At 44.2% G+C, this 15762-nt stretch overlaps 1 protein-coding gene and 1 long non-coding RNA gene across 3 annotated transcripts in view; one reads left to right on the forward strand and one right to left on the reverse strand.

Annotated features, from left to right (window-relative positions):
* Positions 1-14836, forward strand: part of LOC140640087 (uncharacterized) — a 38927-nt gene extending 24091 nt beyond the window's left edge. Inside the window, exon 4 of the long non-coding RNA XR_012036741.1 lies at positions 14198-14836. This is a non-coding gene — a long non-coding RNA (uncharacterized lncRNA). The remainder of the gene's footprint in view (positions 1-14197) is intronic.
* The window catches only part of TJP2 (tight junction protein 2), a 123747-nt gene that overhangs the window by 100748 nt on the left and 7237 nt on the right, over positions 1-15762 (reverse strand). The gene's annotated exons all lie outside the window — the stretch shown is intronic.

Genomic DNA, 15762 nt, shown 5'->3' on the forward strand with positions numbered 1-15762 from the left:
ACATCTGAATCCTGTGGGTCTGTTTAGGGAGAATCCCTTAAGGAATGATCTTGAGCCAGAAACCAAGAACATCCAGTTGCTGTCTGAGGGCCAAGCCCTCAATCATGGTGACTCAAATGAGTCTCAGTTTCACAGTTGTAAAAATCAAAGACCAAATTAGAATTAGGGAGTGATGAAGATATAGACACATGTTGCACCTCTCCAATTTTCCATATTAGTATGTCCCTAATCAATCACAATATTTCTTTTCTGCTAAGCTCAGACTTGACCTGGGTACTCTCCCTCACTCGACACTCTCAGCAGCCCACACATCAACTGGCTTTGGTATGCCATAAGAAACCTGTCTGCTGTCTGTGACAAAAGGTCCTCCCAGCTCTTAACTTCCAACATTCTGGAACAAAAGTCCAAGCTACAGTATGCCCCATCTTTAGGGGCTACTTACAGAACCATATTTGGTCATTATGACATGTTTTCCATGGCCCTCACTAAACATTAACCCACATGGACTCTCCCAAGGTCACTATATACCCTTTGCCCTCTTGGCACATATATACACTTTCTTTCCCTCTTAAGACAGAATAAAATAGTTAATAATGATGATGATGAGGTCTCGGGATTCCATTCGAAAGCATCCCTAAAATCCCTAAAATTTCTTAGGGATATCTAATGTATTTCTAATAAAAATTACCTTTTGCAGATTGGGAAAAAATCTACTTAAATCAAATGTCTCAACAGCAGCACTCTTGACATTTTGGGCTGGATAATTCTTTTGTCCATTTTAGGATGTTGGACGGCATCTCTGACTTCCACCCGCTAGATACCAGCAGCAACTCCCCAGGTTATTATAGCCAAAATTTTACCCAGATGTTGCCAAATGTCCCCCAGGGGGCAAATCCTGCCCCCTCCCTCCCTCCTTTGAAAACTTCTGACCTAAATGATTATAGTAATTCTCTTAGAGAGATACGATTACAAATGATTTTCTCCCTTATTTTTTTGTATTTTTAAAATCTTGCTTAATGAATGTATATTGTTTATATGATAAAAATAAGCTAATGACTTGGGACAGCTGGGTAATTCAATTGGCTAAGTGTCCCACTGTTGATTTCAGCTCGGGTCATGATCTCAGTGTAGTGGGATGGAGCCCCACATTGGGCTCTGAGCTGGCCATGGAGGCTGCTTGGGATTCTCTCTCTCCCTGCCCCTCCCACTCGTGCTCAAGCGCTCTCTCTCTCCCGCTCTTGCTCTCTAAATAAATAAACCTTAAAAAAAAAATAAGTTGTGACTTTCTATTTTTTAAAAAGAAAGAGCATTAGCTATATAGATGCCTCTAGTTAGTCCTTGAGTGAAAACCGATATGTGGTTCATTCAATTTAAATATTCAGTTCAGGAGCAGCCCTGCGTGGCTCAGCGGTTTAGCGGTGCCTTCAGCCCAGGGCGCGATCCTGGAGACCCAGGATCGAGTCCCACATCAGGTTCCCTGCATGGAGCCTGCTTCTCGCTCTGCCTGTGTCTCTGCCTCTCTCTCTCTCTGTGTCTCTCATGAATAAATAAATAAAGTCTTTTAAAAAAAATTAAGTTAAGTGGCTCAGTCGGTCAAGCGTCTAACTCTTGGTTTGGGTTTAGGTCGTGATCTCAAGGTCATGGGATGAAGCCCCATGCCGGGTTCCTGCTTGGTGGGGAGTCTGCTTGAGAGTCTCTCTCCATCTGCCCTTCCCCCATTCCCCCCACGCTCCTGAGCTCTCTCTCAAATAAATAAATAAATCTTTTAAAAAAATTAAAAATTGAGATGTCTGGGTGTCTCAGGAGTTAAGCGTCTGCCTCTGGCTCAAGGCATGATCCTGGAGTCCCGGGATAGAGTCCCACATCAGGCTCCCTGCAGAGAGCCTGCTTCTCCCTCTGCCTGTGTCTCTGCCTCTCTCTGCCTCTCTCTCTCTCTCTCTCCCCGTGTCTCTCATGAATAAATAAATAAAATCTTTTAAAAAAATTAAAATTAAGTTCAGTCCCTAAAAATACTATCTGCCATTTAACACCTTAAATTAAACTTCTCTTCAATGTGTAAAAGACACAAAAGGGACTTTAGAGAAGAAAATAGGGATCCAGGACTCTAACCATTCAGAAGAAAACATCTAAACCTTTCTTCAGCATGGTTAATTAGTGGGGCATTAGAAAGAGACATAAAGCAAAATAAAAAGTATTTATCCAAAACATTCCACATGTACACTTTAATCAGAACAATACTTGCATCGTAGGAAAAAAATAAGGCACACTGACTCATCTTTAAGAACTGCTCTATGTATAGACCATGTAAAAAAGAAAAAGTCAAAATCAGAAAATTAAAATATCCAAATGTAAAAAACACCCATTACTTCATCTTCTTGGCTGCTAGACTAAAATTTTTCTTAAGAGTTATTATTACCATGCATTGTATTACTATTCTAATTCTGTCTGTCAAGGCCCTATGTGCTAGGAAGAAACAAGTTCTCAGTGAAGAACTCCCCCACCTATTACCCTTAGGACAGGGATGACCCTTCCCCTCTGTCTAGAACCCCCCAAACACACACAAAGCATCTTCCGCCCTCCTCTGCTTACCCGGGGTGCTGCCAGAGATTCACATGTCTTCTGCTCTCAGGAAGAAGCTCTCTTTTGTTAAGTGGGGTGATACCCACTGCGGCTTCCAGGATGGCCATGTACTTCTTGTACCTCATCTTGTCTCTCTCAGTAAAAGGTCATGTACATTTTGGGCACTGATCAGCTGAAGCAATCGAAGTAATCTTTGCGCTACCCAAAGCCCCTGTGCTTTTAGATGTTCTGTGTACCCCTCACTGTGTACCCCTACAGTGTGGGGTGAGGGTGGTGGCAAGGCTGAGGCCAAGCCACAATAAATTAAAAAAAAAAAAAAAAGAAAGAAAAAGAAAAGGCTCATTCGGATTTCCCTGCAACGTCAGTATTATATAAGGCTAAAGAATTTTGAATAAAGCACTAATGAAAATGACTTGCAGGACAACCGTGGTTCTAAACACAGCAATCTAACATACACTCCCCAATTAATCCGCACATAAATCTTTGAGGCTGCTAATCCTTCAAGTACTAATGGCACAGGAGGTGATTTATTTCAAGGTCTGGAAATAATTGGTCCAAAAAGCCTGCATGCCTCTGGATGAACTAAAACCAGAAACTGATTTGCTCCTTCTACTTCTATCTGAAAAGCTGTGCTTTGACAAATAAGGAGTTCCAGTTGTCATTTTATAGCAAAGCATTTCTAAATGCTATAAACTCCTTGCCTGAAAAAAAATAAGTTAAAAAAAAAAAACTCCTTGCCTGAGTCAATAGCAAAGATTAATTAATTGAGACACAATGAAAAAAAATTTGAGACACAATCCTGTTTGGGTTGGGTTTTTGTGTTTTTTTTAATTTCTTTTAAAATACTTCTATAATGCAACATAGGCAAGCTCCCATAGCACAAAAATATATCGTCTGGAGATGGTGAGACTACCACTTCCTTGTTGTTGTAAATGTCTCCCTTCAGCTTGGAGGACCTTTCTTGCCCTCTTTCTTTCTTTTTTTTAAGATTTTATTATTTATTCACGAGAGACACACAGAGAGAGGCAGAGACACAGGCAGAGGGAGAAGCAGGCTCCCTGCAGGGAACCTGATGGGGGACTCAATCCCGGGACCCCAGGATCACAACCTGAGCTGAAGGCAGACGCGCAACCACTGAGCCACCCAGGCACCCTAATTCTCTCTTTTCTCAATAGCAAGTTTCTTCGTCTTTATCTTTTTTTTTTTTTTAACCCGAATGACCTAAATCAGTGGTCTCCAAAGTGGGATGTACATGCCAAAAGTCCTTGGAGTATTGACAGAAAATGCTAAACCATCTATTTCCTATTTTCTCTCACCCATCAAAAATTTAACTTGAAAAAAAAAATTTAACTTGAGTGTGTTTATACCCTGAGACTAATAATAAACCATATGTTAACTAACGTGAATTTAAATAAAAGCTAAAAAATAAAAATAATTTTAAATTTTTTTAATTTTTTAAAGATTTTATTTATTTATTCATGAGAAAGGCAGAGACATAGGCAGAGGGAGAAGCAGGCTCCATGCAGGAAGGACTCTGGGATCAAGCCCTGAGTCAAAGGCAGACGCTCAACCGCTGAGCCACCCAGGCGTCCCTAAAAATTTCTTGATTTAAAAATAGATATGCCAGGGATCCCTGGGTGGCGCAGTGGTTTAGCGCCTGCCTTTGGCCCAGGGCACGATCCTGGAGACCCAGGATCGAATCCCACGTCGGGCTCCTGGTGCATGGAGCCTGCTTCTCCCTCTGCCTATGTCTCTGCCTCTCTCTCTCTCTATCATAAAAATTTAAAAAAAATTAAAAATAAATAAAATAGATATGCAAGTTATAAATTACTATACTCATATATATTGCAGGGTGTCCTTAAAAATGTGATGGGGTGTCCGAGCAAACAAGTTTGAAGGTCAGTGATTTAAATAACCCTTCGATCCTTTCAAGCCTCAATTTCCCATTTAGAAGACAAGAGGCCTGACCAGACGAATGCAGTCATATTTCAACAACAACGAAAGACTAAGAACTCCCACTTCACTTGGCCTGATTATACAATGAATATCATCTAACCACAGCAGGGTGGTGAAAACAAGGGGTAAACCACTTGGTCTCAGAATATTTCATTTCCATAGTATTCATGAATATTACTCCCACTGGTTGTTCCGTAAACAATTAGTACCAGTTAGTCACAGGAATTCTTTTATAGGCTGAACTTGGTTTGCTACAGCTGCCACCGCTGAAAAAAGCTACAATACAGCCTTCATTTAATCATACAGGAAGATGTAATTATACTTACACAACAGTCTTTGTTCTAACAAATTGTATTTCTAATGACGCGTGATAAAAATTACTATACAGCCCTCTCAAATAAGAAAGGAAGCCTGAGCTAGCAACAACAAAAAAAATCAAGTTAAACTCGTTATCCATTGGCAGCTGTTTTACTTGGGTGAAAGTGACACAATACTTTATAAATGGCCTGTTTTAACGTTTCATCTTCTATAGGAATTTCGTATGCATTTAACACACATCTTAGGATGCCTGGGGAGCTCAGCAGTTGAGTGTCTGCCTTTGGCTCAGGGTGTGATCCCAGAGTCCTGCATCGGGCTCCGCATGGGGCTCCACATCGGGCTCCCTGCATGGAACCTGCTTCTGCCTCGGCCTGTGTGTGTGTTTCTCTCTCACTGTGTCTCTCATGAATAAATAAAACCTGAAAAAAACAAACAAACACACACACACATACAACTTATGAAGTGATTCTTATCTATGATGACCTCATACAAAACTAAAATGGGGTCTTTGATGAGGAAAAGAACTCTGTCCTAGCAAATAATTAGGAAGAATTTGCTTTCTTCCATAAAGGGATTGTTCTGTTTTATAATTTATTTATCCATTTAAAAAACTGTCATCTTTGTGCGATCGCCTTCATAAGACAATGCAGGACAATAACATAGAAAACAAATATCTAGCCTAAATACCCCCACTCAGATATGTACTTATATGACATTTTATTTATAAGTCTAGAGACTCTTCAGAAATATGTATTTATTTAGTTAATTCCCTTTGAATTCTAGAAATTCTTTACAGCTGCAACTGTCTGATTTTATTTTTTTATTTTTTTAAAGATTTTATTTATTTATTATGAGAGACACAGAGAGAGAGAGAGGCAGAGACACAGAGGGAGAAGCAGGCGCCAAGCAGGGAGCCCGATGTGGGACTCGATCCTGGGACTCCAGGATCACGCCCTGAGCCGGAAGGCAGACACTTAACCACTGAGCCACCCAGGTGTCCCCAACTATCTGATTTTTAAAATCACTTATCTGGGGAATCCCTGGGTGGCTCAGCGGTTTGGCGTCTGCCTTTGGCCCAGGGCGTTGAGCCTGGAGTTCCGGGATCGAGTCCCACATCGGGCTCCCTGCATGAAGCCTGCTTCTCCCTCTGCCTGCGTCTCTGCCTCTGTGTGTGTTTCTCATAAATAAATAAATAAAATCTTTTTAAAAAAATCACTTATCTGTTTAAAAACATGACTCTAGGTCTACATGATCCAAAAAAAAAGCTTCTGAGTCAGGATAAGATACTCAAGGATACTTTAGTCTACATGATTAAAATTGAACATAAAAATTCACAGACCAGACTGGTGTTCCCTTTGAACTGATTATTTATACTTTATTTCTGCCGGAGTGGACATCCTTCTTTCCTGGGTATTTTAACTGTTCTTGTGCTTTAGAAGTATAAAAATGGAAATGAACTAATGTCCCAAATGGGCTGTTTTACAGGGTGTGGTCTGCTTTTCAGGGAGCTGGAAAAAGCCCTAACTAAAAGTAGAAGAGTTGCGGGAAACCGCTATTTTTTTTTTAAGCTTTACTGCAAATAAACCATATGACTTTATGCAGCCCGTTATATTATCTACTCACTTAATATCTTCATGTATAATATATTTTTACGTATTGGCTACTCAAGTGACCGATCAGAGTCACTGTAAGAAAAACAAGCCACACGATGTAAAAGAATCACCAGAGTTCTTGAACGTTAGCTGTGGCTCTCCCAGATTCACCCGCCTCTGTCCAAACCCATCTGCTCTCTTCAGTCATCTTCAGAATACACTCACTACTGGGTTTATTCAAACCATTCAAACTTCAACTAGATGCCACCAAATGCATCATTTTAATCCTATCCTTCCCAACCCAATACTTGTCTGAAATCACCTCCTGCCCAGCCCGCAGCCACCACCACTTCTTGCCTTTTTCTGTTTCTTGAATCCTTGTCTTGGGTCACCTGGCATGAGAGCTGGAAGCCATCCTCACCTGGCCCCGTGGTGCCCACTCATAGCAGCCCCATGACACAGGGAGAGAGGTGTGTTTACATGGGAAGACTGGATCTGAGTCCCACCTCTGCTGTTTAACACCAACAAGTGATCTCCAACAAGTTACTTGACCCTTCTGAGCCTGTTTTATCATCTGTAAAACTGGAATAAAACCACAACACAGGGGTGGTTTTAATAATTCATGAGGATGATGTATATGCCTTCGATGCCTGTCATCCTTTCCTTCCTCCTTTCTTTCACCTCTGCCATCTGTTCTTTTTTCCACTCCCAAGACCTCTTCAAGGTGAGGTTTGTAGAAACCTTTCCTCGGGATGCCCGGGTGGCTCAGTGGTTTAGCGCCGCCTTCAGCCCAGGGTGTGATCCTGGAGACCTGGGATCGAGTCCCACGTCGGGCTCCCTGCATGGAGCCTGCTTCTCTCTCTCTCTGCCTGTGTCTCTGCCTCCCACTCTCTCTGTGTCTCTCATGAATAAATAAATAAAATCTTAAAACAAACAAACAAAACCTTTCCTCTCTTCTCTATAGGCTTACAAACTTCTGACCTGCCCATACACCCACAACTTCCTTCAGCACACAGTTGAAGAAGCAGAAAAGCCCAAGGTTGAATAGCTTTGTAGGAAAAAACAGAAACTGAAAAAAACAGGGTGGCTGAAGGGAACAAGGACCCAGGGGCTGGCGTGAGTGATGGAAACCCTGAAAAAGAGAACACTGGGTCTTGCAGGCCCTGCTCAGGTGGTATCCACCAACCACAGGGGTTCTCCCTTAAAATAGTTCCCAGATTTTTAACCTCTGCTACTGAATAATTAATAGCCAACATTAATATCACTTAATTGTTCCTCCCAAATTATATGCATACATCATAATTCATGGATTCCTCATTCCTAAGAAATAAAAAACTTTCCACCCCTCATGTGCAGGGAAATCGGCTCCCTGTTGCTTTTGGAAGAAACTGTGTTCGTGCTACATGTGTACTCTGAACCTAGAGCTGTAGGACTCTAGCACTTCTCTTGCTTGGGCACAGAAGAGCCAGGAGGTAATGCACAGAATTTAAAACACTGATGGGAGCTGGCTTCAGTCGAGAAGGGCTGGGCCATTAGTTGGATTAGGAGGATATTAGTCACTTCTGCTCTGCAATTTCAAGAAAGGTACAAAGTCTCTGGAACCTGTTAGGGACACCAGCTCTGAAGTGTTGAGCTATAACAGTCAGCTGCCAGCAGCTAGGAAGCGTAGTTCACACACAGTCCCCCTGCTGACACACCCCTCTGTTCCCTAGCCTGAACGGGGGTACCACACTGCCCAGGACTGAAATCCAGCTCTACCTCTAATGAGCTCTTATCCTGGTCAAGTCACTTAATGTCTCTTTGTCTCACTTTTTTTCATCTGTAAATGGGGTTAATAATAGAACTGATCTCATAATACTAAATCAGTTATTATGTGGAAAGTATTTAGCACATGTGCAGCATAGAGCATATACCATGTAAATGTGTTTTCTTTTCCTTGATAACTAGTTACAGCTTCATTTTTTTCCAGAAAGCTCTCTTTGGTTGAACCCCGCTACCCCCACATCCCCCAGACTGGGCTAGGTTACTCCTTCTTCTGCCCTCTCAAATACTTTCTGCTTCAATCTTCAAAACTGGAAACACAGTGAGTTTAAATTATGTGTTCAAGCACTTCCAGAGGATAGGGTGGGTCCTCTGGGCCATGGAAAGAGTTAATTAAAGGAAAGGAGTCCTGGCAGTTGAGGGTGTCGACTTCCACATGGATCCAGGCCTGACCCAACCCTCTGCAGTAATGGCCTGCCTGGTTGTCAGAAACAGGTTTGATTCCAGGCAGAGCCCTGCTCAGGGATCAGTATTGTGGCTGAGCTGGACACAGAGCCTCAGAGTGGAGCCCCATGGTGTGGAGCCTCATTCAGCCCTGAAACTATAATTCTGGTGAACCCAGAAGAGACTGTGGAGTTTAATCAGAAGAACCTGATTATGTGAGCCCCAGTCTCGCTCCTCCTGGGATATCAGTGGGAGGAGGCGGCGTGAGCCATGACAGCTGCTGTATTAACAGTTCACCTGGTTTCAGGCAGCTTTTCTTATTCTGTCTGAATTCGTTTGCTAGGGCTGCCTTAACAACGTACTGCAGACTAGGGAACTTAACTAACAGAAAACCTGCAACTTAATTATCTCATAGTTCTGAAGTCTGGAAATGCAAGAACAAGGTGTTGGCAGGGCTGGTTCCTTCTGAGGGCCATAAGCAGGGCTCTCTCCTTGGCTTATAGATGGCCCTCTCCATCCTGTGTCTTAACATCAATTTCCCTCTGTATGTGTCTGTGTCCAAACTTCTTCTTATAAGAACACTAGTCATATTGGATTAGGGCCCACCCTAATGATCTAATTTTAACTTGATTACCTCTGTAAAAACCCTATCTCCAAATAGGCCACATTCTGAAGTACTAGAACAGTACTTCATCCAGAAGAACAGAAATCCATCCCAACAGATGAATTTTAGGGGGTATTGGGGGAATACAATTCAACTCATAACACTGCCTGAAGTGACAAAAATGTAAAACTCTCATGAAGTTTTGCCCTGTGATGGAAAAAGACAGAAACCTAGAAGTACCTGATGGCCTGGACATGTCCAGCCTGGGATTTGGTCCAGCATAGGCCTCATAGCAAATCAACTAGTTAAAAAATCCTCCATGTTCAAGATGAGCCAATGCCTGATACTGTGAGAATGAGCTGGTCTCTGGTAGCAGAAGCTGAATCCATTAAAACAAGGATTCAAGAAGAATGCACTTAAAAGTATTCTGTACAGGGACACCTGGGTGGCTCAGTGGCTGAGCATCTGCCTTCAGCTAGGGTGTGATCCGGGGGTTCCCAGGATCAAATCCCCCATCAGGTTCCCTGCATGGAGCCTGCTTCTCCCTCTGCCTGTGTCTCTGCCTCTCTCTCTCTCTCTCTCTCTCTCTGTGTGTGTGTTTCTCGTGAATAAATAAATAAAATCTTAAAAAAAAAAAGTATTATGTACAACTGAGAAAGACCAGTGATGTGCAGACAGCACTCTGCCTGTGTGTGGGGTCAGTGCAAGGGTCTGCCGGAACTCACTCATTAGAGATCAGCTTCTCTTGCAGGAAGAGAACAGGGTAGTAAGGTGGAATCAGGGGATGTAGTCTTTGTTCACAACAAGGCATGAAGATCGAGGAGGAAACTGACTCATTCTAAAATCAAGCATGTATCTCACCACCCAGGATGGATAGAAAAATCAATCTACACCCACGTTGTGGAAGAAGAGAACAGCAAAGCACACTTGACAGGTCATCCCAACAAAGCCAGATTGAGCAAGCCTGAATTTTAAGTGTGGTCCAGATCCTCCAGGAGAGGAAATGAAATGATGGGGCACTGTTGTGAAAAAAGAAATGGGGCTTAATGGGTTTATTACCCATGGAGGCAGAGCCAGAGGAGGAAAGGTCTGAAGCAAATAACAAGATGAGCGGTGAATACAAAGAGCTGGAACTCTACAGAAAGAGATTCAAAGACCTTGAGAAGCTGGAGGGACCCTTTCTTCTCCGAACCAGATTCTGTCCCTTGGGAAAAGAGCTCGTGATCCTCGGTTGAGAATAAGGGAGGCTGGACAAAAACTCACCCATTCAGGACGGAAGCTGCAGACCTGAGACAAAGAATATCCGAAAGGGCAACAAAACTCCAGCCACACCAATACAGTGAGAAGGCAGCGTTACCGTCCCCCTTTTACAAGGAGGAAACTAAGGCTTAGGGTTGAGAAGACTGCCCTAGATCACAGAGCCCCCAAGTCGCAGGGTCAGTACTCTAGGCCAGGTCTGACTTGTCCCTACTCTGTTCTAGTGCCTTCTAGACTGGATCCTCCTGCATCCAATGATCTGGATGGAGCATCTGCCCCGTGGTCCCTGGATCCCTGGTGCTGCTTCCTCTGAGACAGGAGGGTCTCACCCTCCCCTCACACCCTCCTCCTGGCTACAGGCTTTCCTCTTCTCTCTCCTTCCTCTTTCCCAATCTGCTGTTTCCAGGGGATCCCAATGTGAGGTTTGTAGAAAGAAAACACCCTCTTCCTTCTCCTTCTCCTTTTCCGGTAGCTCCACCACCATCACCACCACCACCATGCTGGCTCCACTGTCCTTCTAATCCTCCTCTTCATGAGTTGGGTTTTCCCCTAGACATCTCAACCAGAAAACAGAAGACCTCCTGGGGTCACTGAGCTTCCATGTGCCCCCTAATAGTCAGGATCCTGAAACTCCACAAGATTCCTAAATCATGGGCAGCCCGGGTGGCTCAGTGGTTTGGCACCACCCAAGGCCTAGGGCGTGGTCCTGGAGACCTGGGATCAAGTACCATGTCAGGCTCCTTGCGCCTGTCTCTGTCTGTCTCTCTCTCTGTCTCTCATGAAAAAATAAATAAAATCTTTTTAAAAATTCAAAATCATTTCATTTAAAATTTTCCTATATTTTGCTTTTTTTTTTTTTTTTTTAGTTTATTCATGAGAGACACACAGAGAAAGAGGCAGACACAGGCAGAGGGAGAAAGCAGGCTCCAAGCAGGAAGCCCAATGCAGGACTCAATCCCAGGACCCTGGGATTATGCTCTGAGCCAAAGGGACGCTCAACCACTGAGCCACCCAGGCATCCCAAGGGCTCAATACATTTTAATTGGCTTCAAAAAATTATGTTTTTACAGACCGGTCTCCCTGAGCATTCTATGATGGGCCAGAAGGTAGGTACGATATCCTACTCTATCTTTGTATCTCTTGTACCTCTCCTTGCTCAGGAACCAGCACATGACAGATACCCAATACTGTTAGGTTTTACTTCCTCATTAAGAGGGCAGCAAGGTATAATGATTAAGACCCTGCACTCTAGAACCAGACTGCCTGTGTTTGAATCACAGCTTCAGGCTTGATTAGCTGAGTGGCCTTGGCAAGTCTTTTAAACTCTCTGGGCCTCAGTCTCCTCATCTGTAAAAGAGAATAATAATAGCACACACCTGTTAAGATTGGGTGAGAATTAAATTTTACAAACATATGCAAAACTCTTAGGACCTGGACCAGATGAAGTGCCATCCAAGTACTAGCCAGAATCATTCTTTCCTCAGCAAATACTTATCGACTTAGGTTCTACAGAGTTCATAACAGCGAAGAGTATTGTCAGAGCAGCAGAGTGAGCACCTTGGAGCCCAGGACTGGAGGGAGGCAGGCAGTAGAGTCCACACCAACAAGCGTATGGCAGATGCTCTTCCTTCTGGCTAACACAGTCCTCCCCCTGCCCAGATGTCACTAAACCAGGATGTAGCAAACACATCCACCGTTCCAGTCACTGAGATAAGCATTCTACATGCATTACCTTGTTCGATTTTCACACCAGCTTAAGAAGTGGTTATAAAGTCTCCCTGTTTTCAGATGACACACAGGCACCATGTGACTAAGCAATTTGCCCCTGGCCATGCAGGTAATAAGTAGTGGAGGCGTGATTCCTACCCAGGTTGGTCTGATTATAAAATTCATGTCTTCTGACACCCACTAAGCCTGGGTAGGTGCCTTGGGGCCCTTGGTATGTCACCACCATAATGAAATGTAATTGCCACTTATTTGTCTCCCTCTAGAAGGTGGGTCTCACGAGAGCAGACTCTACTCTGCTCACCATTCTATCCCTAGCACCTGGCACATTGCCTGGTAGAGTACGGGGATCAAGAGCATGTGTTTAAAAAAAAAAAAAAAAAAAAAAGAGCCTGTGTTAATAAATAAGTGCATGGGAGAGCAACTCTTGATCTCAAAGTCATGAGTTGAACCCCACATTGGGAGTAGAGATTACTTCTTTTTTAAGATTTTATTTATTTATTTACTTATTAAGATTTTATTTATTTATTCATGAGAGACACAGAGGGAGAGAGAGAGAGAGAGGCAGAGGCACAGGAAGAGGGAGAAGCAGGCTCCATGCAGGGAGCTGGACGCAGGACTCAATCCTGCATCTCCAGGATCAGGCCCTGGGCTGAAGTGGCGCTAAAGCACTGAGCCAAAAAATAAAAAAAATAAAATAAAAAATAAAGCACTGAGCCACCCAGGCTGCCCTATTTATTTATTTTAGAGAGAAAATTGGGGGCAGAGGGGCGGAGGGGAGAATCCCAAGCAGACTCCCTGCTGAGTGAGGAGCTTGCTCTTAGGACCCTGAGACCACAACCCCAGACAAAATCAAGAGTTGGATGCTCACCTGACTGAGCCACCCAGGCACCCCAGGACATTTTTTTTTAAGTTATAATGAAAAGAATGAATGAACAGGGCTTTCTTTTTTAATGTGTACTGCCACCCTTCTTTGTCCCTGCGGCGAAGGAATCCTAGCTGTCATCCTAAAATCAAAATCTGGGATGCCTGGGTGGCTCAGCGGTTGAGCGTCTGCCTTTGGCTCAGGTCATGATCCCAGGATCCAGGATTGAGTCCCGCATCAGGCTCCTTGCAAGGAGCCTGCTTCTCCCTTGGCCTGTGTTTCTCGTGAATGAATGAATAAAATCTTTTAAAAATAAAATAAAGATCTGAGTACAAACCCCAAGTTCATTTCCACCCTCCTGTAATTTGGTCAGACAGAGCAAAGCTCCCGTGGCACTGGACCCAAGCTGCATGGACAGACCCCTTCCTCAAGTGCAGGGCTCCTAGCACCATCCTCACCTTGCACCCTCATCCCCATCAGTATGCAAAATAGTTTTAACACACTTTGAAAAGATGCTTGTAAGATTGGCCCTTGGCTGGAGTCTGAAAACTTGATTTGGAGAAAATTCCCACCACTCCTAGAGCTGATAAGAGTGGCTCACTGCCCCTAAACTGTTTGCACAAACAATGTAATTTACCCTAATACCAGCTTCCCTTCTGGGAACCTGAACTTCTGGTACATGCTCTACAGGGAATGCTGACGTAGCCAAACCTAGACTTTGTTCCGTGTGCCTTTTCCCTTTGCCAATTTTGCTCTGTGTCCATTACTGTAATGGATGCATCACAGTACATGTACTAAGCCTTGTGAGTCCTCTTACAAATCACTGAAACTGGGGGTGGTCCTGGGGACTCCAAGACACCATCTCTGCAAAGGAGCCAAGTTGTAAAATGCTTCCTGTCCAATCCTGTCTGTGAAAGACAGGACTCACACACCCAGAGCCCACAGGAACCAGGCAGGAACATAAAGATGTGCAACTGGATGAGTGGGATCTGGGACAAATAGATGAGTGTCAAATAGTCAGGGGCTAACTCAGCTCCTGGCCGACCAGCTAGTTCATAGCCACTGACAGTACATCCTCTCTTCTGCCAATGACAGGTACTGGCAAATGATAACACAGAACCCCCTGGGCAGGATTTGGCCTTCTTCCAAAACTCAAAAGAGAAATGCTCTGCATCCTCAGATACAATGAAGATTCCTTTAAAATAAAATATAAAATAAAAGGGGATGTTTGTCTGGACTGCAAGAAACCAGCAGAAAAGGTGGAACACAGCTCAGCTTGAGAAGAGTAAATAGCCCTGGGTCACCACGTCCTTCTTGGGTTTCTCTTCTGCAGCAAAGCTGACCTTCATGACATGGACTGTCAGCACCCACGCTCTGAATCGGCTTATACCAAGTCACACTAAGGAGACTCGACACGTGGTAGCACAGATCCTAAAGCTATTAAGCTGAGCAGCAAATACATGAAGGGAGGAAAAATAAAATTCAAGATCACTGCCTGCATAAACGAGTCTTGCCTCTGGTTGACATAGCTCACCTTGGTTCTAGGCTGAGTCCGACTGGTAGTGACAGACAAGAAGAGGGCGAGTGGTCAGTCATGACTTCAGGGCTATGGCTGAAGGACTAAAGGGGCCCCTGGTCTTATGAGAAAAGTTCACACTGGACCCTGCAGTCCCCAAGCAGCATATCCCACACCCCAGTAATGTTGGGCTTCCCAAAAGGCATAGAAAGGTCAGGACTGTAGTGCTACAGCACCCACTAGCCCACTAGCCCACTAGCCGGTTACAGCCCGATCCCTCCCACCTCTGCAACCAATGCCCCACACATGCCCTCACTCCCCTGTTTACATAGAGTTCATGGGCTCCCGCTGGCCTGGGTCTCCTCATAGCCTTCTGCCCCTTCTTCCCATATCCCAGAGGCTTTTCTTCCTCCAGCATCCAGCCCCTACCCCATCCCTACATTTCAGTTCCCAGCACTTATGTCTGCCTCCCTCAGATGGTATCCACTTCCTAGGCCCCACCAAGCTCCTGTATGCACAGGGCACCCAGCTGACCTCCAGCTCTGTCCCTTCCCCACTCTTGCTCCAGTCTGATGTCTCCAAATGCCTCCAGACCACTGGTTCTCAAAACACAAAGCTCCAGACCAGCAGCAGCAGCATTGCCTGATGACTTGTTAGAGATGCAGATTCTCACGCCCCACCCCAGACCTACCGAATCCAAAGTTAAAAACTCAAATCTGGGGCTGTAGACAAGCCCTCCAGGCGATTCAGATGCAGCTGACGTTTGAGAACCACTGCACTACACACTTCCACTTGCTTACCCTGTGGCTTTCTCAAACATTTCTCAAATGTTTCTAAATCCAGGTGAATTCCCTCTTTCTCTTACTGCTGCCTATATTTACCAGTAATACAAGATCAAAAGAGCACAACCCAAGTTCGATATGGTAGGCCTCCAAAATGCAAGAGGTATTTTTTAAATTCATAATTATTTTGTGACTGTAGAGCATGAAGGCAATTCTCCACATGACTACAGAGAAAAGCACTGCCTTGCAGCTTGGGAAAGAAAAAACAAAATTAACTAACTCATGCAAAAATGTCTATCCGTGGGGCACCTGGGTGGCTCAGTGGTTGAACGTCTACCTTTGGCTCAGGTTGTGATCCGGGG

The sequence above is a fragment of the Canis lupus genome, chromosome 1 (genome assembly GCF_048164855.1).
Source record: "Canis lupus baileyi chromosome 1, mCanLup2.hap1, whole genome shotgun sequence".
NCBI classification, from domain to species: Eukaryota; Metazoa; Chordata; class Mammalia; order Carnivora; family Canidae; genus Canis; species Canis lupus.